The sequence below is a fragment of the Hyla sarda genome, chromosome 1 (genome assembly GCF_029499605.1).
Source record: "Hyla sarda isolate aHylSar1 chromosome 1, aHylSar1.hap1, whole genome shotgun sequence".
In the NCBI taxonomy this organism is placed as follows: Eukaryota; Metazoa; Chordata; class Amphibia; order Anura; family Hylidae; genus Hyla; species Hyla sarda.
The window spans coordinates 299,785,221-299,811,565 of NC_079189.1; positions in this window are offsets into that span (position 1 = coordinate 299,785,221).

The following is a 26,345-nucleotide window of genomic DNA, read 5'->3' on the forward strand; positions in this document are numbered from 1 at the left end:
CGATCGCAGAAAATCGAATGTCAATTCAGATATGCGATTTTCTGCTATTTCGGGCTGATCGGGTCTCTGGTGACCCGATCACCTGGAAAATAGGGATGATCGGAGCTGTCAGTGACAGCCCGATCATCCTGAGGGATAGGAGCGAGGTCGCAGTGCTGCGATCTCCTCCTATCCCCTGCCATTGGTCAGAACTGATTCTGACCAATGGCAGCGCAGGATACTGTTCTGTAACATCTGTCCCTTCAGATTTTGCAATTTTTATGAAATGTTTGAAAATTGCTGCTCTACTTTGAAGCCCTCAAATTTTAGCAAAAAGTTGAAAGCCTAATTGGCTGCATTTGTGGGAGTGGCGTGGGGTATAAAACTACACCTCTCCCACAGGTAGGGGCGTGTGTGTCATTGGCAGTAGTTCTCTTATAGGCTGCTGTATTAGGTCTCACGTTCCTGGAGAGTTAGTTGGTGGTTTCTGTGATGGTCCTATCCCCCGTCCTCTACAAGGTTTTTCAGGTAAGCGCCGGTTCCCGGCCTCTATGTGTCCTGTTTATGCAACCCCACTGCTCCCTGTCTACGTTGTTCTGGGGCAGGGTACTGCTCTCCTCGCCAGGGCCGCCCTCCCCCCACGTTCCTGGGCCCTCCCGTCGGCTTTGCTGCCGCTCCCGGGAGTCCGGGTTTCCCCGGTCAACAACAGGGCTCCGCCCCTACCTGGTTCTCCTTCGGCCTGGTGGCGCCGCTTGCCCGGGGCGGGGAGACGCCATCGTGCTGGTCCCGCTGCTCCGTTCCCTCACGCCGCTCGCTGGCTCCGGTCGGCGGCATGGCTGGGGGGGGCGGGGTTTCGCGGCACCAGCGGATGGCGTCACTCCCCCGGCGCCGATCGGTGTATCCGTCCCGTCGGGCCTCGCGCTCCTTCCCCTCTCCGGTCTCCCGGCGTCTCCTAGACATGGCAGGGAGACAGGGGGGCGGGGCTCCGGGGTCACGGTGGGCGGGGCATGCGCCCCGGGCCCAGGGAAAAATATATATATACATGTATAATGTACATAAAGGGGAGGAGTTTTGTTTTAGGGTATTGCTGCATATGGGGGTCTCCCCTGGGAGACAGGGCATGTAAAAGACTATAAAACAAGAGGGAAAAGGCATGCATGCACTCTCCTGGGGCAGCACATAAAAAATCCAGGGTGCCACTTCTTGCCTTGGCCACCTGCACAGGGCCTCAGTGAGTTCAGTGAGCGCAGGGCTTCACGCCCACTCAAAACACCGGTCTCCATGGTCTCCATAGCAACGGGCCCACGACTCATGCATGCTCCACGTTGTTGCTCAGTTCCCATGGCTACCAGACCTCACCAGTGGCTCCCTTCAGCTCAAGGCAGGGAGAGAATTGCGTACTCACACTGTACCACTCGTAATTTCCATTTTCACGGTTGCTACTGGAGACCGCACTATCTACTATGCTTCCAAAATGTCATTTCTGTGATTTCTTTCCCCCCTCAGGTTTGTCTAGTTGGTGGTCGGTGATTAGGTTCCCTTCTAAACGTTTTCCTCTCAGCTTGCAGCTCGAGGTACAAAAAAAAAAAAAGGAGGGGGGGGGGGAAATACATATTATATACACATACACACGTGCAAACCCACAAACTCACGTCCCGTGATCCACGTTTCTGACATCCACGGATATACTCCCCGATGTCATGCATGACGCTGCTACTGACATTCCGTCACAGCCACGCGCGTCCTCACACACACCTGCCACTCGGCTCTCGATCTGACTCTGCTTCAGTCGGGGCATGGCACTCATGTTGTACCTGACTCATTCAGCGCAACATGTCATTAAACTAGACGGAGGATCACCTTTTGTCTGACACGTCTTCAGCGGGGTCCACTGCGTGTGCCGTTTCTGACTCTTCTTCAGCGCAAACGGCATACACATAGTCACTACAGTAATTACTCTCTTCGCCACCCACACCCTCTAGTTGTTACTCAGTACACCACGCTAATTGTCTCATATAATATTCACAGCTGTATCAGGTCGTGCCGCCAAGGCTGTCGCGTTGTCCCTACAGCTCAGGACAGCAGCAAGTCAGTTCCTGTGTCTAGTAGCTAGGTGAAGTTGAGTTAGTTGCAAATTCATCAGTCATTTTTCTTTTCCCCACCGGCACCCTTGAGGAGGAGTTAAGGCGAAGGGACATCCCCTTCCCAACCTCTGCCAGGAAGGGCGAACTGTATAACCTGCTCACTGCCGACCAAGCCCCCAGGGGCAGTCAGGAAGCTTTCCAGGCTCAGGCGTCAAGCGCCTCGCTGTCCCAGCTTCATACTATGATGGCAGACGTCCTAGTGTCAGTCGCTGGCTTCCAGGCCAGACTGGACCTTATGGACACCTCCAAGAGTAGCAAATCTGCTCCCACTACGGCAGCTCCCACGGCTTCTACCTCACAGGCTACTCCTACAGGTACGCCACAACTCCCACCCAACATCACCCCAGCGCATCTCATCTCGGCGCCCATTAAAAAAAAAAAAAAAGAGATCCTAGAGGGCAAGGATGTCAACCTTGCCTCCCTCCTAATCGCTACGACAGACATCAAGGACACCAAGACTGTCGCCTGTGGTGAGCTGGCGGTGACATTCAAAGCAAGGACGCCAGGCTCAACAGGTCCTTGAACGTCACCGAATTCGTCCTTGCATTCAGCCTCTTTTAGGGACGTCATCTGCTCGGTCAGCCCTAGCCGCAGGGTCGAGTTAGACCTGTATCTGCACAGAGTTATCCAGATGGCTCATAAATATGGGGGCACTACGTTTTATGATTACCACAAATCCTTCTCGGCCAAAGCAGCGGCAGCTTACGCAGAATTTAACTATATAACTAACTTGGGGGGTTATTGATACGGAGCTCTATTGCGATCACTTCGCAGGCATGAAAGCTCCGTCCTGCGCTGTGTGCGGACTCACCTCCCACTCAGCCAACTGGTGTCCTAGGAGCAGCAACCCAGGGGAGTCTAGCTCCAGCAGGGGCCCCAGCTCCCACGCCTCTGCTCCTCAGAGGAACACAGGCGCTCTAGACAGGCTGGGCAGGCCTGCAACAACTTCAATCTCTCCTCCTGTCAATACAGCAACTGCAGAAACTCCTACACATATGTCTCACCTGTTACAGAGCTCACTCCAGCTCAATCTGCTCCCAGAAGGGCTCTCAGGCGTGACTAGGCGTGGTCCAGGTGCAGGTCCTGGCCGGGGTCCTCGCCTGTCACCCTGATCCCAACTGGGTCAGTTGGTTGGTGGCTGGGTTCTGTGACGGATTCCACACAGGCTTGGTCGCCCTCCCACAGTGTACTTATGAATGTCACAATTTGGTGTCAGCCCTTGCTGACACAGAGGCGGTGTCCAGTCTGATCATGTCAGAGCTGGAAAAAGGATTCATGATCGGTCCTTTTGACACGCCTCCTTTCTGCACTTGGAGAGTCTGCCCGCTGGGGCTCGCTACCGGAAAGTTCAATAATAAAAAGAGGTTAATATACGATCTCTCCGCTCCTTATTCGTCTGTCATACCCAGCATCAATGCTTTAACCCCTTCCCGCTATTGGACGTATGCATACGTCCAGGCGAATTACACGTTCGCGCAAATGGACGTATGCATACGTCCAAGCGATCTCCTGCTCTGCCGCGGGCAGCGCAGGAGATCGCGGGTGGGACTCAGCTGTCAATCACAGCCGGAGTCCCACCGCAGCTGCCGGGGCCGCGATCGCGCCGGTCCCGGCAGCATTAACCCCATAGATGCCGTGATCAGTCTGATCACGGCATCTATGGTGTTTGCAGGGGGAGCGCTCTCCCCCTGCCCATCAATCGCGGCGCCGCGATAAAATAAGGGGGATCGGGGGTGTCCAAGACACCCTCGATCCCCCTTGAAGAGATAGGAGTGAGGTGGCAGGGTTGCCACCCCTCCCATCCCTGCTATTGATCGGCGGAGCGGCCGACCAATAGCAGACTGGGGGCGGGGGGGTTAAAGTTCGGTTCCCCGCGCTATGCCCGCCCATCGGTGTCCGGGCACAGCGGGGGGAACCGTGTAGTAGCGGCGGCGGCGGCGATCACTTACCCGGCGGCGGCGGCTGTGATCACGGCGGCGGTGGAGGTAAGTATGACGCCGCGTGTGCAGTCTGTTGCCTAGCAACATCTGCAGGGCGACAGTTTAGAGAGTGGTCTCTAAACTGTCGCCCTCCAGATGTTGCAAAACTACAACTCCCACCATGCCTTGACAGCTGTTTGCTGTGTTGGCATGCTGGGAGTTGTAGTTTTGCAAGATTTAGAGGGGTTCAGGCTAGAGATCACTGACAGTGGTCTCTAAACTGTAGCCCTCCAGATAATACAAAACTACAACTCCCAGCATGCTCAGACAGCAGTTTGCTGTCTTAGCATGCTGAGATTTGTAGTTTTGCAACATCTGGAGGGCCACAGTTTAGAGACCACTGTCAGTGATCTCCAGCCTGAACCCCTCTAAATCTTGCAAAACTACAACTCCCAGCATTCAGGAACAGCAAATGGCTGTCTCGGCATCCTGGGAGTTGTACTTGCGTGCATCCAGCTGTTGCATAACTACATCTCCCAGCATTCTCTTTGGCAATCAGTACATGCTGAGAGTTGTAGTTCTGCAACAGCTGGAGGCACACTGGTTGGGAAATACCGAGTTAGGTAATAGGTTCTATTACCTAACTCAGTATTTTCCAACCAGTGTGCCTCCAGCTGTTGCAAAACTACAACTCCCAGCATGCACGTTCTGTCAGTGCATGCTGGGAGTTGTAGTTTTGCCCCCCCCCCCCCCCTCCCATGTGAATGTACAGGATACATTCACACTGGCGGCGGATTACAGTGAATTCCCTGCTTCAGGTTTGAGCTGCAGCAGCCGCAGCTCAAACTCCTAGCGGGAGACTCAGTGTAATCCGCCGTCAGTGTGAATGTAACCTAAAAACACTACACTACGCTAACACAAAATAAAGAGTAAAACACTACATATACACACGTACACTGCCCCCCCCCCACCACCCCTTCCCCCCCAATAAAAATGAAAAACGTATCCTACAGCAGTGTTTCCAAAACGGAGCCTCCAGCTGTTGCAAAACAAAAACTCCCAGCATTTCCGCACAGCCATTGACTGTCCAAGCATGCTGGGAGTTTAGCAACAGCTGGAGGCACCCTGTTTGGGAATCACTGGCTTAGAATACCCCTATGTCCACCCCTATGCAAATCCCTAATTTAGGCCTCAAATGCGCATGGCGCTCTCACTTTGGAGCCCTGGCGTATTTCAAGGCAACAGTTTAGGGCCACATATGGGGTATCGCCGTACTCGGGAGAAATTGCCTAACAAATTTTGAGGGGCTTTTTCTCCTTTTACCCCTTATGAAAAGGTAAAGTTGGGGTCTACACCAGCATGTTGGGGTCTACACCAGCACATACTGGTGTTGCCCCATACTTTAAAATTTCACAAGCGGTAAAAGAAAAAAAGCCTCCAAAATTTGTAACGCATTTTCTCCTGAGGACGGAGATACCCCATATGTGGGCGCAAAGTGTTCTGGGGGCGCACAACAAGGCTCAGAAGGGAGAGTGCACCATGTAAATTTGAGGTCTAAATTGGTGATTTGCACAGGGGTGGCTGATTTTACAGCGGTTCTGACATAAGTGCAAAACAATAAATACCCACATGTGACCCCATTTTGGAAACTACACCCCTCACGGAATGTAACAAGGGGTACAGTGAGCATTTACACCCCACAGGTGTCTGACAGATCTTTGAAACAGGGGTCTGTGAAAATGAAAAATAAAATTTTTAATTTACACAGCCCACTGTTCCAAAGATCCGTCAAATGCCAGTGGGGTGTAAATTCTCCCTGCACCCCTTATTACCTTCCGTGAGGGGTGTAGTTTTAAAAATGGGGTCACATGTGGGGGGTCCACTGTTCTGGCACCACGGGGGGCTTTGGAAATGCACATGGCCAAATTCTCTCTCCAAAAGCTCAATGATGCTCCTTCTCTTCTGAGCATTGTAGTTCGCCCCCAGTGCACTTCACGTCCACTTATTGGGTATTTCCATACTCAGAAGAGATGGGGTTACAAATTTTGGGGGGTATTTTCTGCTATTATCCCCTGTAAAAATGTAAAATTTGGGGGAAAACAAGCATTTTAGTGTAAAAAAATTTTTTTTTTTTACATATGCAAAAGTCGTGAAACACCTGTGGGGTATTAAGGTTCACTTTACCCCTTGTTACGTTCCCCAAGGGGTCTAGTTTCCAAAATGGCATGCCATGTATTTTTTTTTTTCTGTCCTGGCACCATAGGTGCTTCCTAAATGCGGCATGCCCCCAGAGCAAAATTTGCTTCCAAAAAGCCAAATGTGACTCCTTCTCTTCTGAGACCTGTAGTGCGCCAGCAGAGCACTTTTCATCCCCATATTGGGTGTCTTCTGAATCGGGTGAAATTGGGCTTCAAATGTTGGGGGGTATTTTCTGCTATTACCTTTTTTAAAAATGTTAAATTTTTGCTAAACCAAGCATTTTTGGTAAAAAAAAAAATATTTTTTTTACATATGCAAAAGTCGTGAAACACCTGTGGGGTATTAAGGTTCACTTTATCCCTTGTTACGTTCCTAAAGGAGTCTAGTTTCCAAAATGGTATGCCATGTCGTTTTTTTTTTGCTGTCCTGGCACCATAGGGGCTTCCTAAATGCGACATGCCCCCCGAGCAAAATTTGCTCTCAAAAAGCCAAATATGACTCCTTCTCTTCTGAGCATTGTAGTTCGCCCGTAATGCACTTCAGGTCAACTTATGGGGTACCTCCATACTCAGAAGAGATGGGGTTACAAATTTTGGGGGGTATTTTCTGCTATTAACCCTTGCAAAAATGTGAAATTTGGGGGGAAACACACATTTTAGTGAAAATTATATATTTTTTTTTTACATATGCAAAAGTCATGAAACACCTGTGGGGTATTAAGGCTCACTTAATTCCTTTTTACGTTCCTCAAGGGGTCTAGTTTCCAAAATGGTATGCCATGTTTTTTTTATTTGCTGTTTTGGCACCATAGGGGCTTCCTAAATGCAACATGCCCCCAAAAAAACATTTCAGAAAAACGTACTCTCCAAAATCCCCTTGTCGCTCCTTCGCTTCTGAGCCCTCTACTGCGCCCGCCGAACAATTTACATAGACATATGAGGTATGTGCTTACTCGAGAGAAATTGGGCTACAAATTCAAGTATAAATTTTTATCCTTTTACCCCTTGTAAAAATTCAAAAATTGGGTCTACAAGAACATGCAAGTGTAAAAAATGAAGATTTTATATTTTCTCCTTCACTTTGCTGCTTTTACTGTGAAACACCTAAAGGGTTAAAACACTTACTGAATGTCATTTTGAATACTTTGGGGGGTGCAGTTTTTGTAATGGGGTCATTTATGGGGTATTTCTAATATGAAGACCCTTCAAATCCACTTCAAACCTGAACTGGTCCATGAAAAATAGCGAGTTTGAAAATTTTGTGAAAAATTGTAAAATTGCTGCTGAACTTTGAAGCCCTCTGGTGTCTTCCAAAAGTAAAAACTTGTCAATTTTATGATGAAAATATAAAGTAGACATATTGTATATGTGAATCCAAAAAAAATAATATTTTGAATATCCATTTTCCTTTACAAACAGAGAGCTTCAAAGTTAGAAAAATGCAAAATTTTCAATTTTTTCATCAAATTTGGGGATTTTTCACCAAGAAAGGATGCAAGTTACCTCAAAAATTTACCACTATGTTAAAGTAGAATATGTCACGAAAAAACAATCTCGGAATCAGATTGATAAGTAAAAGCATTCCAGAGTTATTAATGTTTAAAGTGACAGTGGTCAGATGTGCAAAAAAGGGCTGCGTCCTAGAGGTGAAAATGGGCTGTGTCCTTAAGGGGTTAATTCTGTCAGAGGAATTCTCAATGAAGTATTCATCCATTGACCAGGCCATACAAATCATCCTGCAGTTAGGGAGGAACACCTGGTTGTCAAAAGCAGACATAACCGATGCTTTTAAATTACTCCCTATTAGGCCAGACCTCTGGCAGTGGCATGGCATTAAATGGCTAAACAAATATTACTTCACCACCAAACTCACTTTTGGCGCAAAGAGTAGCCCGTGGCTTTTCGATCAGTTGGCCACAGCCCTTCACTTGGCACTCCAAAACGTCACCAACTGCCAACACACCATACATTACTTGGACGATTTCTTGCTGCTTGAACACCCCAAACATACTCCAAGTAACCTTTCCTCACTGCTGGCTTTGTTCAAAGAGATTGGCATCCCTGTCGCTTCACACAAAACAGAGGGTCCCTCCACCCAGCTTGTCTTCTTGGGTATCATCCTGGATACCGGGAACATGCAAGCGAGACTACTACAGGACAAACTGGCCAGAATCCGGGAGCGACTACACAGCCTCTCCAGGTGTCGTACGGTCTCCAGGGTCGAGCTTCAAAGCCTCCTGGGAATGATGGCTTTCGCCATGAGGATTATCCCTCAGGGGAGAGCATTCATTTCCAGGACCTCCTGGACCTTCTCCCCTCAGTCTCTGGCCAGAGGCAGACTATTCACATTGACAATGAAGCCATGGCAGATCTACTTATGTGGGACCAGTTTTTAGACAAATGGAATGGGGTGTCTTTCTTTACTCCTGGAGCATCAGAACTGTCCTCCATTGTGCGGTCCAATGCTTCTGCACTCGGGTTCACAGCTATACACAAGAATCAGTGGCTGGCAGGTCCTTGGCCTCCAGAGATCGGCAACATTCCCGGTTTCAAAGAAACCTCTGCACTGTTCGAGATATATCCCATTGTAGCGGCCGCTGCAGTGTGGGGACGGTCTTGGAGTAACACGACTGTTCGCTTCATATGTGACAACACGGCCATAGTCGATATACTAAACAAAGGGTGCTCTAAGTCCCCCCACATCATGCGCTTCGTCAGGAAGTTCGTGTTTCTAGCACTCGAGCACAACTTACACTTCTCAGTCGAACATATTGAGGGCAGGTTAAATGTTGCAGCTGACGCATTGTCCCGAGCTAACCTGAGGCTGTTCTTTCAGGTACTACCAGGAGCAGATCGAACGGTCCACCCGCTCCAGCAACTGACGGCCTAGCCACCTACTCAACAGTGGCTATCGCTCTAAACCGAGGTTCCTTAGCACCCAGCACGATTCGGGCTTATGATTCTGCTCTGGCGTCTTTCACTACCTTCATGAACAACTTAGGTCTGCCTGCCACAATCTCGGTGCATTCTTCCCTAGCGTTCATTGGTTTTTGCCACTCCTCCTTACACTTGTCCCACAATACCATCAAGCTGCACCTCACGGGTCTTCAGCACCACAGGTCCTTGTTGCACCCTAATGCACCGTCACTGCTTTCCGCACGTCCCATCAAGGCTGCTCTCAGAGGTGTGTCACTTTCTTCACTTCACAGGTCACCTTCCTGCGCACCGGTCACCGGGGACCTCTTCAGGGCCATGTGCACCCTGCTAGACACTCACCCTTTCGGTTACCACCTAAGTACGGTCATCAAAGCGGCCATTCACCTCGCTTTCTATGGCTTTCTCAGGCCCGGTGAGTTCACGCGTCTCGGGCACAGATCACCGGGCCTGACCCCGGGCCAGCTGTCGCCTAGTGGCTCAGGTTTCACCCTCTCTCTGCTGGCCACCAAAACCTGCAGGTGGGGAGTGTCCGTCCGCTACTTTCCCACGTCACATCGTTGGTGCCCGGTAGCTGCCCTATCGGCCTTACTGGTCATGTTGTTGGGGCGAGTGGCGGACGGTCCTCTTCTACCTCTTGGTGGCCAGGCTTTAACGTCATCACAGTTCATCAAACATGTCCGGTCACTCATCACCATGTTGGGTAAAGACTCTGCAGGCATCACAGGGCACTCATTCAGAATTAGCACCTCCTCGGCTGCTTCTAGACACAACGTTCCAGCTCACATGATCAAAAAGCTGGGTTGTTGGAGTTCTGCTTGCTTTGACCGTTATGTGCCCGACCCTTCAATGGAAATGGCAAATGTATTTAAGATACTGGCTCTGTAAACTAAATAAAATCAAGTTGCACCCTATTTCTGACTTTTGCCCTCTATAGGCGTACCCACGGTCGCGGTACTTTGGGCACACTTCAACCGCTGTTTCCTTACTTCTTCTTATGCTCCAGGTTCCATAGGAATTCAAGGTTAGGTCGGTAAGTCATCCTAATCATGTTTTCTCCTTAGGTTATTCATTCACGGCTCTTCGAGCCACGACCACAAGTAAAAATATGTCCATTTTATGATGCCAACATGAGGTGGACATATTGTATTTGTGAAGAAAAATAAGATTTATTTGGAATATCCATTTTCCTTACAAGCAGAGAGCTTCAAAGTTAGAAAAATGCAAAATTTACAAAATTTTCATGAAATTTGGGTATTTTTCACCAAAAAAGGAACTACAAAATTTACCACCAAAATAAAGTAGAATATGTCACAAAAAAACAATCTCAGAATCAGAATATTCGGTAAAAGCGTTTTAGAGTTATTAATGCGTAAAACGACGGTGGTCAGAATTGCGAAAAAGGGCTCAGTCCTTAAGGTAAAAAAGGGCTGCGACCTTAAGGGCAGGGCCGTTTGAAGGAATTTGGGGGCCCCAAGCAAAATGGACATGGAGGCCCCCCCCCTTGATGTTCACACGTCATGCTCTAGGGATGGCGTCAGGACGTAGTAAAGCCGGCCCTTGAATGCTGGGAGCGCGACGTGAGCGAACGTCAATACGAGGCCCCCACATTAGGTGCAGCACAGTTCCCCCATGTTAGGTGCGGCACACTTCCCCCCACGTTAGGTGCGGCACATTTCCCCCCAAGTTAGGTGCGGTACAGTTCCCCCCAAGTTAGGTGCGGTACAGTTCCCCCCACATTAGGTGAGGTACAGTTCCCCCCACATTAGGTGCGGCACAGTTCCCCCACATTAGGTGCAGCAGAGTTCCCCCACATTAGGTGCAGCAGAGTTCTTCCCACATTAGGTGCAGCAGTGTTCTCCCCACATTAGGCTAGCAGTGTTGCCCTACATTAGGTGCAGAATAGTTCCCCCACATTAGGTGTAGTATAGTTCCCCCACATTAGGTGCAGTATAGTCCCCCACATTATGTGCAGTATAGTTCTCCACATTAGGTGCAGTATAGCTCCCCACATTAGGTGCAGTATAGTTCCCCCACATTAGGTGCAGTACAGTTCCCCCACATTAGGTGCAGTATAGTTCTCCCCACATTAATTGCAGTATAGTTCTCCCCACATTAGGTGCAGTATAGTTCTCCCCACATTAGGTGCAGTATAGTTCCCCCGCATTAGGTGCAGTATAGTTCTCCCCACATTAGGTGCAGTGTAGTTCTCCACATTAGGTGCAGTTTAGTTCCCCACATTAGGTGCAGTATAGTTCTCCACATTAGGTTGGCAGTATAGTTTACCCCACATTAGGTGCAGTATAGTTCCCCCACATTAGGTGCAGTATAGTTCCCCACATTAGGTGCAGTATAGTTCCCCACATTAGGTTGGCAGTATAGTTCCTCACATTAGGTGCAGTATAGTCCCCCCACATTAGGTGCAGTATAGTCCCCCACATTATGTGCAGTATAGTTCCCCACATTATGTGCAATATAGCTCCCCACATTAGGTGCAGTATAGTTCCCCCACATTAGGTGCAGTATAGTTCCCCCAAATTAGGTGCAGTATAGTTCTCCACATTAGGTGCAGTATAGTTCCCCACATTAGGTGCAGTATAGTTCCCCACATTAGGTGCAGTATAGTTCCCCACATTAGGTGCAGTATAGTTCCCCACATTAGGTGCAGTATAGTTCCCCCACATTAGGTGCAGTATAGTTTACCCCACATTAGGTGCAGTATAGTTCCCCACATTAGGTGCAGCATAGTTCTCCACATTAGGTGCAGTATAGTTTACCCCACAATAGGTGCAGTATAGTTCCCCACATTAGGTGCAGTATAGTTCCCCACATTAGGTGTAGTATATTCCCCACAGACATACAGCCTCCAGCCATACAGTGTATGGCTGGAGGCTGTATGCCTGTTTACTGCCCTACTTCAGTGTTCTGACCACTGCTCCTCTGGTCCGGCCACCATAGCAGTAGGTCCCGGGACTGGAGGAGCGGTGGTTGGAGCACTGAAGCTGATGTGCCGCTGGTCACTTACCATGCTGGCCAGTGCATGTCCTGTTCGCTGCTCCGCTCCTCCGCGTTGCTTTCCAATGGGCGGACCCACGGGAAGGGGCAATCGCCCCATTCCCCCCCCCCCCTGGATCTGCCATTGCATGCATTATATACACACACAACACACTGTACACATTACATACTGTACATGCATGCTTCATACGCACACAGATACTGTATACATTACACACTGTACATGCATGCTTCATACACACACAACACATACTGTACACATTACATACTGTACATGCTTCATACACACACAGATACTGTACACATTACATACTGTACATGCATCATACACACACATACTGTACACATTACATACTGTAAATGCATCATACACACACATACTGTACACATTACATACTGTACATGCTTCATACACACAGACACTGTACACATTACATACTGTACATGCATGCTTCATACACACACACACTGTACACATTATATACTGTACATGCATAATACACACACAGATACTGTACACATTACATACTGTACATGCATCATACACACACATACTGTACACAATACATACTGTACGTGCATCATACACACATATACTGTACACATTACATACTGTACGTGCATCATACAGACATATATTGTACACATTACATACTGTACATGCATCATACACACAGATACTGTACACATTACATACTGTACATGCATCATACACACACAGATACTGTACACATTACATACTGTACATGCATCATACACACACATACTGTACACATTACATACTGTACATGCATCATACACACACACATACTGTACACATTACATACTGTACATGCATCATACACACACATACTGTACACATTACATACTGTACATGCATTAGAGATGAGCGAACTTACAGTAAATTCGATTCGTCACGAACTTCTCGTCTCAGCAGTTGATGACTTATCCTGCATAAATTAGTTCAGCTTTCAGGTGCTCCCGTGGGCTGAAAAAGGTGGATACAGTCCTAGGAGATTCTTTCCTAGGACTGTATCCATCTTTTCCAGCCCACCGGAGCACCTGAAAGCTGAACTAATTTATGCAGGATAAGTCATCAACTGCTGAGCCGAGAAGATCTTGACGAATCGAATTTACTGTAAGTTCGCTCATCTCTAACATGCATCATACACGCACACACACTGTACACATTACATACTGTACATGCATCATACACACACACACTGTACACATTACATACTGTACAAGAATCATACACACACACATACTGTACACATTACATACTGTACATGCATCATACACACACTGTACACATTACATACTGTACATGCATCATACACACACACACATTGTACACATTACATACTGTACATGCATCATACGCACACATACTGTACACATTACATGCTGTACATGCATCATACACACACTTTACACATTACATACTGTACATGCATCATACACACACACTGTACACTTTACATACTGTACATGCATCATACGCACACATACTGTACATGCATCATACACGCACAGATACTGTACACATTACACACTGTACATGCATCATACACGCACACATACTGTACACATTATACTGTACATGCATCATACACGCACACATACTGTACCCATTACATACTGTACATGCATCATACACGCACACATACTGTACACATTACATACTGTACATGCATCATACACACACATACTGTACACATTACATACTGTACATGCATCATACACGCATACATACTGTACACATTACATACTTTACATGCATCATTCACGCACACATACTGTACACATTACATACTGTACATGCATCATACACATACACAGATACTGTACACATTACATACTGTACATGCATGCTTCATACACACACAACACATACTGTACACATTACATATTGTACATTCTGCATACACACATACTGTACACATTACATATTGTACATGCATCATACACACACACTACACATTACATACTGTACATGCATCATACACACACAACACACTGTACACATTACATACTGTACATGCATCATACACACACACTGTACACATTACATACTGTATATGCTTCATACACACATACAATGGGAGGAGGGAGAGAGGCTACAAGCCCCACCCAAGTTGGCTGATATAGGTGCATGGCCTCACAGGTGCAACTAAAAATTTATACTTGGAGGTGTGTAAACTCCACATGTTAATGCGCCTTGAACATTTTCCAGGCAGCATTAGGGTTGCACCTGTGAGGCCATGCACCTATATGAGCCAACTTGGGTGGGGCTTGTAGCTTCTCTCCCTCCTCCCATTGTATGTGTGCTCAGTCACGCTGGAGGGAACTGGGAGCAGGCTGCATGTCGGCCTAGTGCTGCTGTAATTGCCCACTGGCCCCTGGTTTTTGCTTTTCACGCACAGGTAGGTTAGCATTAGGTCCCGTGCCATCTGAGAAACCTTGGCATTGGTGTGCGGGCTCTGGTGTTTCCTTAATATAAGGATACACTGGCGAATGTCTCAATTTTAACATCAGTGTTGAGGGATAGCCAATGTCATTGTATACATCTACCACAGTCGTGCACCTAAATTTCTGTATTGTATTATTCTAATTGTTATACATCCACACTGTTTATCTGGTGTAGGATTCTATTGTAGCACTTGTAGTCCACTGCAGGCATCCTCCATTGTATTCATTTGTATGCTGGGGATCGCCCCTAGCAACGGACTACAAGGGCAGGATCTGCTCCCCCAGTATATATGCACAACTGCATTTGGGGTTGAGCACCTCCAGCCTTTTGAGACCACGTTTTTTGTTGTTGTTTAATACCTTTTTGGGATACATGTAACATTTTGATCACTTTTTATTGCAATTATACAGAGGCGGCATTAACTTAAAGCAGTAAATTTGTTGAGTTTTTTTTATTAATGTCTTTTTTACGGTGCTCATCGTACGGTGTGAATAATGTAATACCAAATATGTGTATATAATTTTGTGGGGAGGCTAAAAACATAATTCAGAATGGGCAAAGGGAGTTTGTGTTTATTTCTTTATTTTTTATTTATATTTATTGTTTGTTTTGGTTTTGTTTAACATTTATTTATTTATAGTTTTTTTTTACTGTCCCACTAGGGGACTTGACACAATACATTGCAGTACAGATCTTTATTGCAATATATTATGACTGATAGTGTTACACTGACACACATAGCAGATCAGACTTCCGTAGCCAGGTAACCAGAGGCCGTTCTGAGGTCTCTGGTTGCAATGGCTACCATTGAGACCCCACGATTGCATTGCGGAGTCTCGATGGAGAACAAAGGGGGCTCCCTCTGTCATCCTGATCGGTCCTGCTTCACACTGACCACAGCACTGAAGGGGTTTACTGTATGGATTGCAGCTCCACTCCACTCCTGACAGTTGCAACAGGTGCCCAGCAATACACTGCAGCTGGCTCCCGCCGCCAATCTCCACCCGCACAGCTGCAGTGTTGGGAACAAGGATGGTTGCATATATATGTAGGTCCATTTGTGGGAAGGGGTTATAAGGAACCAAACATCAGATTGTAGTACGCTTTATATAAGGTAATTACGCTTTATATAAGGTAAAATCTTCATCCTTTCCATCCCTGGGGGCAAGTGAGCATATAAAGTTTGTAAGTGTCCCCCGGAGCCCCCGTAAGTAGTCCCCTGGGTGAATAACGTTACTTACCAAGTTCCGTTGGCTGCACTGTAATCACACCTTCTCTGCGTGATTGATTGCACCGCATCACCGCTCTGCTCCCTAAGCAGCCTCACATTCTCACCATCTCTTGGAGAAGAAACATCCCCTGGGGATGGTGAGACTAAAGATTTTACCATATATAACTCATTGCCACTCATTACATATGGTAAAATCTGATGACAGGTTCCCTTTAAGGATAATCAGTATGTTTTTAAAGTGTGGAAGAAAACTAGAGTATTTGGAAGAAACCCACACAGGAAAACTCCATACAGATGTATGTTAAACTTCAAAGTGGTGGATATAGTCCATGAAATGGCAAGGGGGAAACAACTTGGTCTAGATCCCTCTGAAAAATTTTATATATTCTGGAGGGCTGTCAATTATGTGGATAAGGCATGATTACAGCACAGCCGACAGGACAAGGTAAGTACAGCTCCCCACTCAGGGGACTGCTTTTGGGAGCGGTGGAGGAGACCTACAAACTTCATATTCTCACCATCCCTGGGGGCATCCCCTGGGGATAGTGAGAATGAAGATTTTACCATATATAACATGTTTCATGAAATGGGAAGGGGGAAACCACCTGGTCTGGATCCCTCTAAAAAGTTTAATATGTTGATATAATTAACCCTGTGTTACTAAATAATTGGCCCAGAATGATCAAACTACATTTCCTTGATTTTGGCCCAAATTTTTACAGTCTGGGACACTGAATTATGTCACTATTGAACTCATACTGAAGAAATAATATTGATATTTCAAACTTCCTTACAGGGGATCACTGGGCGCTACCTATCAAGCAGTCAAGAGAGCGGAATAATAAAAAAAAATCAAGCAAAGAGAACCACGGACAGCGGACACTGCAGTAAATTAATAAACTCAGCGTCCAATCATCGCAGCAAGGAACATGGGATATGATGTATAAAAATGACTCATGGGGCTCTAAACATTCAGGCACCAGAAAAATGTCCCATTCTTTCCTTTTTTTAAACTTCAATACAAGGAAAATATGAAGATGAGCACTCACCAAGTCAGTAAATATTGTCCAAAATTCTTCTTTATTGTATAAAAGCAAGCCTGTAGTACAGCAGGGAGACTAAGACAGACCAGGAGCATAGACAGGCAATGACCGTTTCCCACCTATGCAGGTGCTTCTTCCAGCCTCCACTAGTGTCATCACATCAAAGGTGCATTTTAAAACAGGTAAAGGAGAGGGGCCAAAACATGTTACCATAAGAAAACCCTTAGTTCAACAAGTACATATTAAAAACAATAAAAGAATGAGCCTAGTTCCACCCTATCATTAAGACCTAGGGGTCCTAGGGCATTACACCGTAATATCCAGCAGGTTTCGCTCTACAATAACAGGGTATCTCTATCACCAACATCCTTAGGAATCGGGACATGTTCGTTGCCTGCAAATTTATTTACCTTTGAATCGCCATGATGACATTCTCAGTTATGAGCAGATAACCATGGGGCACCCTTACCAGTCCGAATGGAGTACATATGTTCACGTAACCTAAAAAACAACTGCCGTTTGGTTTTCCCAATATAGAACATACCACATGGACAGATTTAACAATATACTACATATTCCGTTCTGCATGTGATGAAATGTCTAACGGAGATAGGAATTCCTCCTAGCAGAATACAGTCGGGGACATTTATCATCGTTGCTTTGGTAAGCGAGTTCTGTAGGCATTTTTTTTTTCTTTAGTTTTGCTTATGTGTGATACATTTATCATACTGTCACAGGAGGGTTGATAAATTTGGCTCATATAAGCAAAAGCAAAAACCAATAAATGACTTCAGAACACCAATTTGCAGCTTTGAAAAAAATGTGCGATATATATGTGTGTTTATTACATTTTTTTTACCCCTTACTAACCCATTTTTTGTTTTTTACTTCTCATTTTAGATCCGTGTATCCTGTGGATTACTTTAGTTTCTGAGGAGTACGGTGACCAGCGTTTTTTTGTTTAATGTTAATAAAATTGTTAACCAGGGCTTTTGGGGGAGTGTTTTTTGGAGGGGGAATATTTTTTCTTTTAAACATGTGTTTTTTATTTTATTTACTTTAAAGGATTATTAGTAGAAGCAATCTTATAGATGGAGTACATTACTAAGCTGGGCTTAGCATTAGCCCCCAAAACAGCTAGCGTTAACCCCCGATTATTACCCCGGTACTCACCGCCACAGGTGTGCCAGGAGGAGCTGGTACCAACAGGCCCGGAGCGTCAAAAATAGGCGGTAACAGGCTGGCATTATTTAGGCTGGGGAGGGCCAGTAACAATGGTCTGCACCCACCCTGGTAATGTCAGGCTGTTGCTGCTTGGTTGGTATTTGGCTGAGAATAAAAATAAGGGGAACCTTATGCTTTTTTTTTTTTTTGCATAAATAATTAGATATAAAAAAAAACGCATAGGGTTCCCCTTATTTTCAGCCAAATACCATCCAAGCAGCAACAGCCTGACATTAACAGGGTTGGCGAGGACCATTGTTACTGGCCCTCCCCAGCCTAAATAACACCAGCCTGTTACCGCCTAGGCCCAGGAGTGCCATTTGTGACACTCCGGTCCTGTTGGTAACGGCTCTTCCTGGCTCCCCTGTGGCGCTGGGTACCGGGGTAATAATTTAGGGTTAGTGCTAGTTGTTTTTGTGGCTAACACTAAGCTCCAGCTTAGTAATGGACTCCATCTATTAGACAGCTTCCACTACTAAGCCTGTCAAATAAATTAAAGAAAAAATACAACACATTTAAAAAAAAAATGTATTCCAAAAAAACAATCCCCCACAAGCCCTCGTTAACCATTTTATTAACATAAAACAGAAAGGAATAAAAAACACTGGTCATCGATGCAGTCCACCGAATACGAAGTAGTCCACAGGATACACGGATTTGAAATGAGAAAAAAAAAAACATAAAAAATAGGTTAATACATTTATTGTCACCCGCCCATGCATCTCCCGTGCTGCATTACTACAACTCCCAGCATGCCCTTACAGTGGGAACATACTGGGAGTTGTAGTCATGTGGTGCAGGGGGTGATAAGAAAATCACTGTAATTACATATTTCCCACTGGGTTCCGTGACATGGGACCCAGCAGGAAATTTGAAATTACAGTAAAGTCCACGGTGCTGTTGTAAGGAGCCCGGGCTGACATAACGTTGCAGCCGCCCGAGACTCCCGCAGCCGGGCCGGGAGATGTGCAGGAGCCATCCCTGCCATCTTTCAGTGTGTACCACAGCACTGAGGGATAGCAGAGTCGGCTCCTACACATTTCCCCTCCGGCTGCGGGAGTCCCGGGCGGCGGCAGAGCATTACCAAGGCGCAGTGGGAATAATATATGATGGAGTCCCAGGCGGCTGCAGTGAGGCCAGCCTGGGCTCCTTTTAACATATAACGGAGCCGCAGAGTTTTTAGTCCCTACTGTAAGATCAAATTTCCTGCCAGGTCCCGTGATTGGCTGCTCAGTCCCGGCCAATCACAGGACCCAGCGGGAAATATGAAATTACGGTAGGGGATATAGAAACCCTGCGGTTCCGAGGTAGGTTAAAAGGAGCCCGGGCTGGCATCACTCTGCAGCCGCCCTAAATCTGATTCTATCCCCGCTACCCTCACTTAATGACAGGGACACTGATATACATCCTTCCTTGCCTCCCGCCCGCGCCGCACATCTCCCGCCCACGCCGAACATCTCCCACCTGCTAACTGCTACAAGACTACAACTCCCAGCATGCCCTTACTGTATGGGCATTCTGGGAGTTGTAGTCTTGCAACAGGTAGCAGACAGATGGAAGATGTGCAGCGCAGGCGGGTGGGAGACAAGGGGGGATGTATATCAGTGTCCCCATCATTAAGTTAGGGTAGCGGGGATAGAATTAGATGGAGCCTGGGCAGCTGCAGAGTGATGCCAGCCCGGGGCTCCTTTGTACAGTTGTTACATGATATTTCCTGCTGGAGCCCCGATCACGTCTGCCAGTGGGAAATATAAAAATCTGCTCTCCAGAGCCGTTTTGTAAGCCAGCTCTGGGCTGGCTTTCATTTACGCTATTTTGGAGGGCTTGTGATTTTTTTGTGCAACTTTCGCACTTGATAAATCCCCGACCACTGCAAAGTAGAAAATAAAATTTACTTTTGTAGGCTCTTTTATAGCTTTTTGCTTACAGCCAAAAGTCACACAAAAATTTGCTTAGGTGCTAATGCGACTTTTTGTGCGACTTTTGTAAGCAAAAAAAAAAAAGAGCTCTAAATCCCTTGATAAATGTCCCCCAGTATCTTTAAACCTAGAATTGTATTTCCAATGTGAACACTGTCCACAGGCAAAATTACCTGTGATGGTGGTGGATGTTAACCATGTAGCATTATTTTCCCTTTTCTTTTGGACATTATTTTTCCTTTTCAAGTCAGCGATAGTATGGTTTTTACAATACGTTATAAGTCATTTGTTTTTTTGCTATCTCATATAAATCAGTATCCTGCACTAGCGTGAACCAATTCTTGTAAATTGCTCTCCTGATAACATTATTTAAAGGAGTATTCATAAAAGAAAATACAAATTGTTTTTGGTGCTTATGTGTGGTGTGTGTCTCTGTTTTTCTGTTATACCAGTTGTTTATAGTTCTTGTCTCTCAAGTTTTTCAATGCGATTATATGCTTTCTGAATTAGTTGTACTGAATAACCACAAAGATGTGAATGATTTTATAGATCAATAGCTTGCATTCATAAATCAGTGTCATTACTGTTAATTTGTTTAAGTCTTTGAAATTGACTATATGATAGCCCTTTTTTATATGTTGGGGGTGGGAAGTATTGTAGTAAAGAAGTGCATTCCTTGCAATAGATTTTCTGTACCCCAAAATAACTAACTTCTCATCTGATATACTAATCTTTGTTTCCAAAAAATCCAATGTAGATTCCCTAATGGTAGAGGTAATTTTCATGTTCCACATATTGATGTAGTTGAGGTAGTTGAGTAATGAACACATAGCTCATGAACAACTCAATATGGGACACATAAGGATTAGAGTCAGAAAACACATAAACATTCTTGAAGGCAGCTAAAAAGACAGTGTTACCCATAGCGTTACCACTGGGTAACAAACCTGAAGGTGTTATGGGAACGAGTAAACCAAAGGGCATCACAGACAAATTTACAAAAATCAATACTTTTTCCCGTAAATGATAAGAAGTGACGGACATGCAAAGGGATGCGGGTAGAAAGGCTCTCTACGTCTATAGAAGCCAACTTGTAGCCGGGTTGCCAGACAAAGGATTCCATGACATTAATCAGTTCAGTAGTATAAGTTTATTATATAAGTGATGGTCTCTTTTAACAACAGTCGTAGTAACCAATCAATGTATTTAGTCACTCAGTCACTGACTTGATCACTGCGACCAAAGGCTTGCCGTGGGGGAAGGGGGGGGGGGGCTTGGGGACGATCCAGCAAATTATAGACTTTGAGAAGTACATACCAACAGTTTTTTTTTTTTTTTGGAAATTCAGGAAAAAGACGTTCGGCAGTTTTTCTATTTAACATGCCCTTCTCAACCTGTGTTCTCAGGAAACTCCTAAGCTGACTCTGAATTTTACTAGTAGGATCACTAGGCAATTTCTCACAGGTGGTGCTATCATCTAGTTGCCTAGAGGCCTCTGCCTCATAATCCTCAGTGTGCATCAAAATAACACACAGTCATAAATGTAAAAATCTTGGCAACAAAAACGAGTACACCCCTTAGTGGAAATTTCCAAGTTAGGTCCAATTAGCCATTTTCCCTCCCCAGTGTTATGGGACACAGGTGTGAATGGGGGCATGTGTCTTAAATTTGGTGTTATTGCTCTTACACTCTCTAATACTGGTCACTGGAAGTTCAACATGGCACCTCATGGCAAAGAACTATCTGAGGATTTAAAAAAAGAATTGTTGCTCTACATAAATATGGCCTAGGCTATAAGAGGATTTCTAAGACCCTGAAACTGAGCTGCAGCATGGTGGGCAAGACCATATAATGGTTTCACAGGACAGGTTCCACTTAGAACAGGCATTACCATGGTCGACCAAAGAAGTTGAGTGCTTGTGCTCAGATTAATCTCCAGAGGTTGTCTTTGGGAAAACATGTATGACATATGAGTGCTGCCAACATAGCTGCAGGGGTTAAAGGGGTGGGGGGTCAGCCTGTCATTGATCAGACTATACACACGTACATGTTCCATAAAAAAAGCCTATTCTAAAGATGATGCACAATATAGCCTGCAAACAGTTTTATGAAGACAAGCAGACTATGGACATGGATTACTGGAACCTCGTCCTGTAGTCTAATGAGACCAAGATTAACCTATTGGGTTCAGATGGTGTCAAGCATATGTGGTGGCAACCAGGAGTACAAAGACTAGTGTGTCAAGCATGATGGTGACAGTGTCATGATCTGGGGCTGTTGGTACTGGGGAACTACATCTCATTGAGGGAACCATGAATGCCAACATGTACTGTCCAGCAGGAGACCAAAGTCTGTGCTTTTGAGCAGACAGAATTCGGTCTGGACCAGAAGGGAGACCCCCAAGTGGCCAGATTTATAAGGCCATGAAAGTGACATAAAAATAAAAAATTTTTTTTACAGGGAGTAAATTACAAATCTGATTTGTTTTACCTGCTGTACTATATGCCAAAAAAATAAGTTTTATTACAGTTCCCATTTAAATCATTACGTGTCTTCAGCCACTTTAATGCATTTATTTGTCTTTCTGATTAATTCCTCTCGGAATGAGGATATATAACAGATTTCACGTCATTGATAATTGCCTTGGTAAATAGGTCCAACTGACTAACAGGTACTATAGGTGGGGAAAATTTAGATTTCACTTCTATCAAAATATTGTGTATTCTCTACATCAAGATTAGGATCATCAATATCACTTGTATCTGACCACTCTGTAAGCATATTTTCACATTCTTTCTCATGTGTCGTAAATTCATGTACAATAGAAAACCCTAAAGGTTCTATTACTATTGGTATTTTGCATTCATTTTTTTCTGTTTTGGTATTTATGTTCATATCTGAAAAAATGTATGCAAATTATAGAAATAAAAGCATTAATGTGGCGGGAGACATGCAATGATCAAGCTATTTGTCAGATTTATAGATGACATTGTAATAATATGTCAGGGAGCAATGAATTATTTTATCGGTTTTTGCAGTACCTCAATTAATGATCTTATCTTGTCCTTTACAAGTTGTTTTGAGGACCAAAAAATAGATATTTTTAGATGTAAAGATAAAAATAGTAGATGACAACCTTGTGACAGAAGGGTATAAAAAAGGAATTCCCTCCTGCATTTCCAGAGCTCGCATCCGCTGCATGTTAAAAAAGGAATACCATATGGGCAATTCATCAGACTTAAAGGAATAAATAGTAATAATGAGATATATGAACAACAGTCGATTGAGTTAAAGAACAGGTTAATAGAGAGAAACTACCAGATAGATTTAAAGGGGTACTCTGGCCCTAATACATCTTATCCCCTATCCAAAGGATAGGGGATAAGATGTATGATCCCGGGTGTCCCCCGCAATCTGTCATTCTGCTCCCACCTTTGTGAGCCTCCAGTGCTGCGGGGAGCTCACAACGGTGGGTGTGGAATGACAGATTGTGGGGGCCCCCAGCGGTGGGACCCCCATGATCATACATCTTATCCCCTATGCTTTGTTTGGATAGGGAATAAGATGTATTAGGGCCATAAAAAAAACAAGGAATGAGATTTTGATATCCCCAAAAAATAGAGAAAAAAAATATAAAGCATAAAAGATTCACTTTTTCTTTCCAGAATACTCCTAATAATGAAAATGTAGCTAGCTTCTGTAAATACAGTAGAATCTCCCTTAGCGGACACCTCCCAATAGGGGACAGTTTTTAATTCCCTGGCGGAGTCCCATAAGACTTAAAGGGTACCTCTCATCAAATAAACTTTTGATATATTTTAGATTAATGAATGTTGAATAACTTTCCAATAGCATGTTAATGAAAAATATGCTTCTTTCTATTGTATTTTTCCCGATCAGTCCTGTCAGCAAGCATTTCTGACTCATGCTGGAGTCCTAAACACTCAGAGCTGCCAGTCTGCTTTGTTCACAGCCAAACAGGCTGTGAACAAAGCAGGCTGGCAGCTCTGAGTGTTCTCCTTTGTGAACAAAGCAGACTGGCAGCTCGTAGTGTTTAGGACTCCAGCATGAGTCTGAAATGCTTGCTACAAGGACTGGTAGGGAGACCCCTAGTGGTCATTTCTTCAAAGTGGAAAATTAAATAGTAAGAAGCATATTTTTTAATTACATGCAATTGTGAAGTTATTCTGCATACATTAATCTATAATATATCAAAACATTTTTTGATTAGAGGTACCCTTTAAATGGGCACTGTCAGATACAAAAACTTTTGATATGTTGTAAAGCATGCAATTGCTTTCATTAGAACATTTTCAATATTTCCTACTGGAAGAGCCAGTCAAACAACTGTCCTGCTACTATTGCTACTACACATACTAGTCCTGCTGTGTCCATGCATCATGGACACACTTCCTTGATTGACAGCTGTGAGCGCAGGGCTCACAGCTGGAGGATAAATCCTCCCACAGTCAGCTTGTGTCCCCCTACTGTCAGTGAGGACAAGCTGGGAGTTGTAGTTTTGCTAATGCTAGAGGAGATGTGAACAGACAGCATACTGAGGGAGGGGGCAGAGACCTGAACAGTGAGGCCACGCCCCCTCCCTTTGAGAGGAATTCAGACTAGTGAGCTAAATTAAAAGTGTAATAAAAAAAATTAAAGGTGCTAGACATATAAAAATTAGATGTACATGGTCAGGATTAGGTACTTTAACCCCTTAAGGCCAGGCCATTTTACACCTTAAGGACCAGAGCGTTTTTTGCAAATCTGACCACTGTCACTTTAATCATTAATAACTCTGGAATGCTTTTAGTTATCATTCTGATTCCGAGATTGTTTTTTCGTGACGTATTCTACTTTAACTTAGTGGTAAAATTTTATGGTAACTTGCATCCTTTCTTGGTGAAAAATCCCCAAATTTGATGAAAAAAAATGAAAATTTAGCATTTTTCTAACTTTGAAGCTCTCTGCTTGTAAGGAAAATGGATATTCAAAATAAAAAAAATTTGGGTTCACATATACATTATGTCTACTTTATGTTTGCATCATAAAATTTATGAGTTTTTACTTTTGGGCTTCAAAGTTCAGCAGCAATTTTGAAATTTTTCACAAAATTTTCAAACTTACTATTTTTCAGGGACCAGTTCAGGTTTGAAGTGGATTTGAAGGGTCTTCATATTAGAAATACTCCATAAAAGACCCCATTATAAAAACTACACCCCCCCAAAGTATTCAAAATGACATTCAGTAAGTGTATTAACCCTTTAGGTGTTTCACAGGAATAGCAGCAAAGTGAAGGAGAAAATTCAAAATGTTAATTTTTTACACTCGCATGTTCTTGTAGACCCAATTTTTTTATTTTTGCAAGGGGTAAAAAGGACAAAATGTTTACTTGCATTTGAAACCCAATTTCTCTCGAGCAAGGACATACCTCATATGTCTATGTTAATTGTTCAGCGGGCGCAGTAGAGGGCTCAGAAGGGAAGGAGCGACAAATGGTTTTTGGGGGGCATGTCACCTTTAGGAAGCCCCTATGGTGCCAGGACAGCAAAAAAAACACATGGCATACCATTTTGGAAACTAGACCCCTCGAGGAACGTAACAAGGGGTAATGTGAACCTTAATACCCTACAGGTGTTTCACGACTTTTGCATATGTGAAAAAAAAAATTTTTTTTAACCTAAAATGCTTGGTTTCCAAAAATGTTTACATTTTTAAAAAGGGTAATAGCAGAAAATACCCCCCAAAATTTGAAGCCCAATTTCTCCCGATTCAGAAAACACCCCATATGGGGGTGAAAAGTGCTCTGCTGGCGCACTACAGGTCTCAGAAGAGAAGGAGTCACATTTGGCTTTTTGAAAGCAAATTTTGCTCTGGGGGCATGCCGCATTTAGGAAGCCCCTATGGTGCCAGAACAGCAAAAAAAAAAAAAAAAAAAACACATGGCATACCATTTTGGAAACTAGACCCCTCGGGGAACGTAACAAGAAGTAATGTGAACCTTAATACCCCACAGGTGTTTCACGACTTTTGTATATGTAAAATAAAAATTTTTTTTTACCTAAAATGCTTGTTTTCCCAAAAATTTTACATTTTTAAAAAGGGTAATAGCAGAAAATACCCCCCAACATTTGTAACACAATTTCTCCCGAGTACGGTGATACCCCATATGTGGCCCTAAACTGTTGCCTTGAAATAAGACAGGGCTCCAAAGTGAGAGCGCCATGCACATTTGAGGACTAAATTAGGGACTTGCATAGTGGTGGACA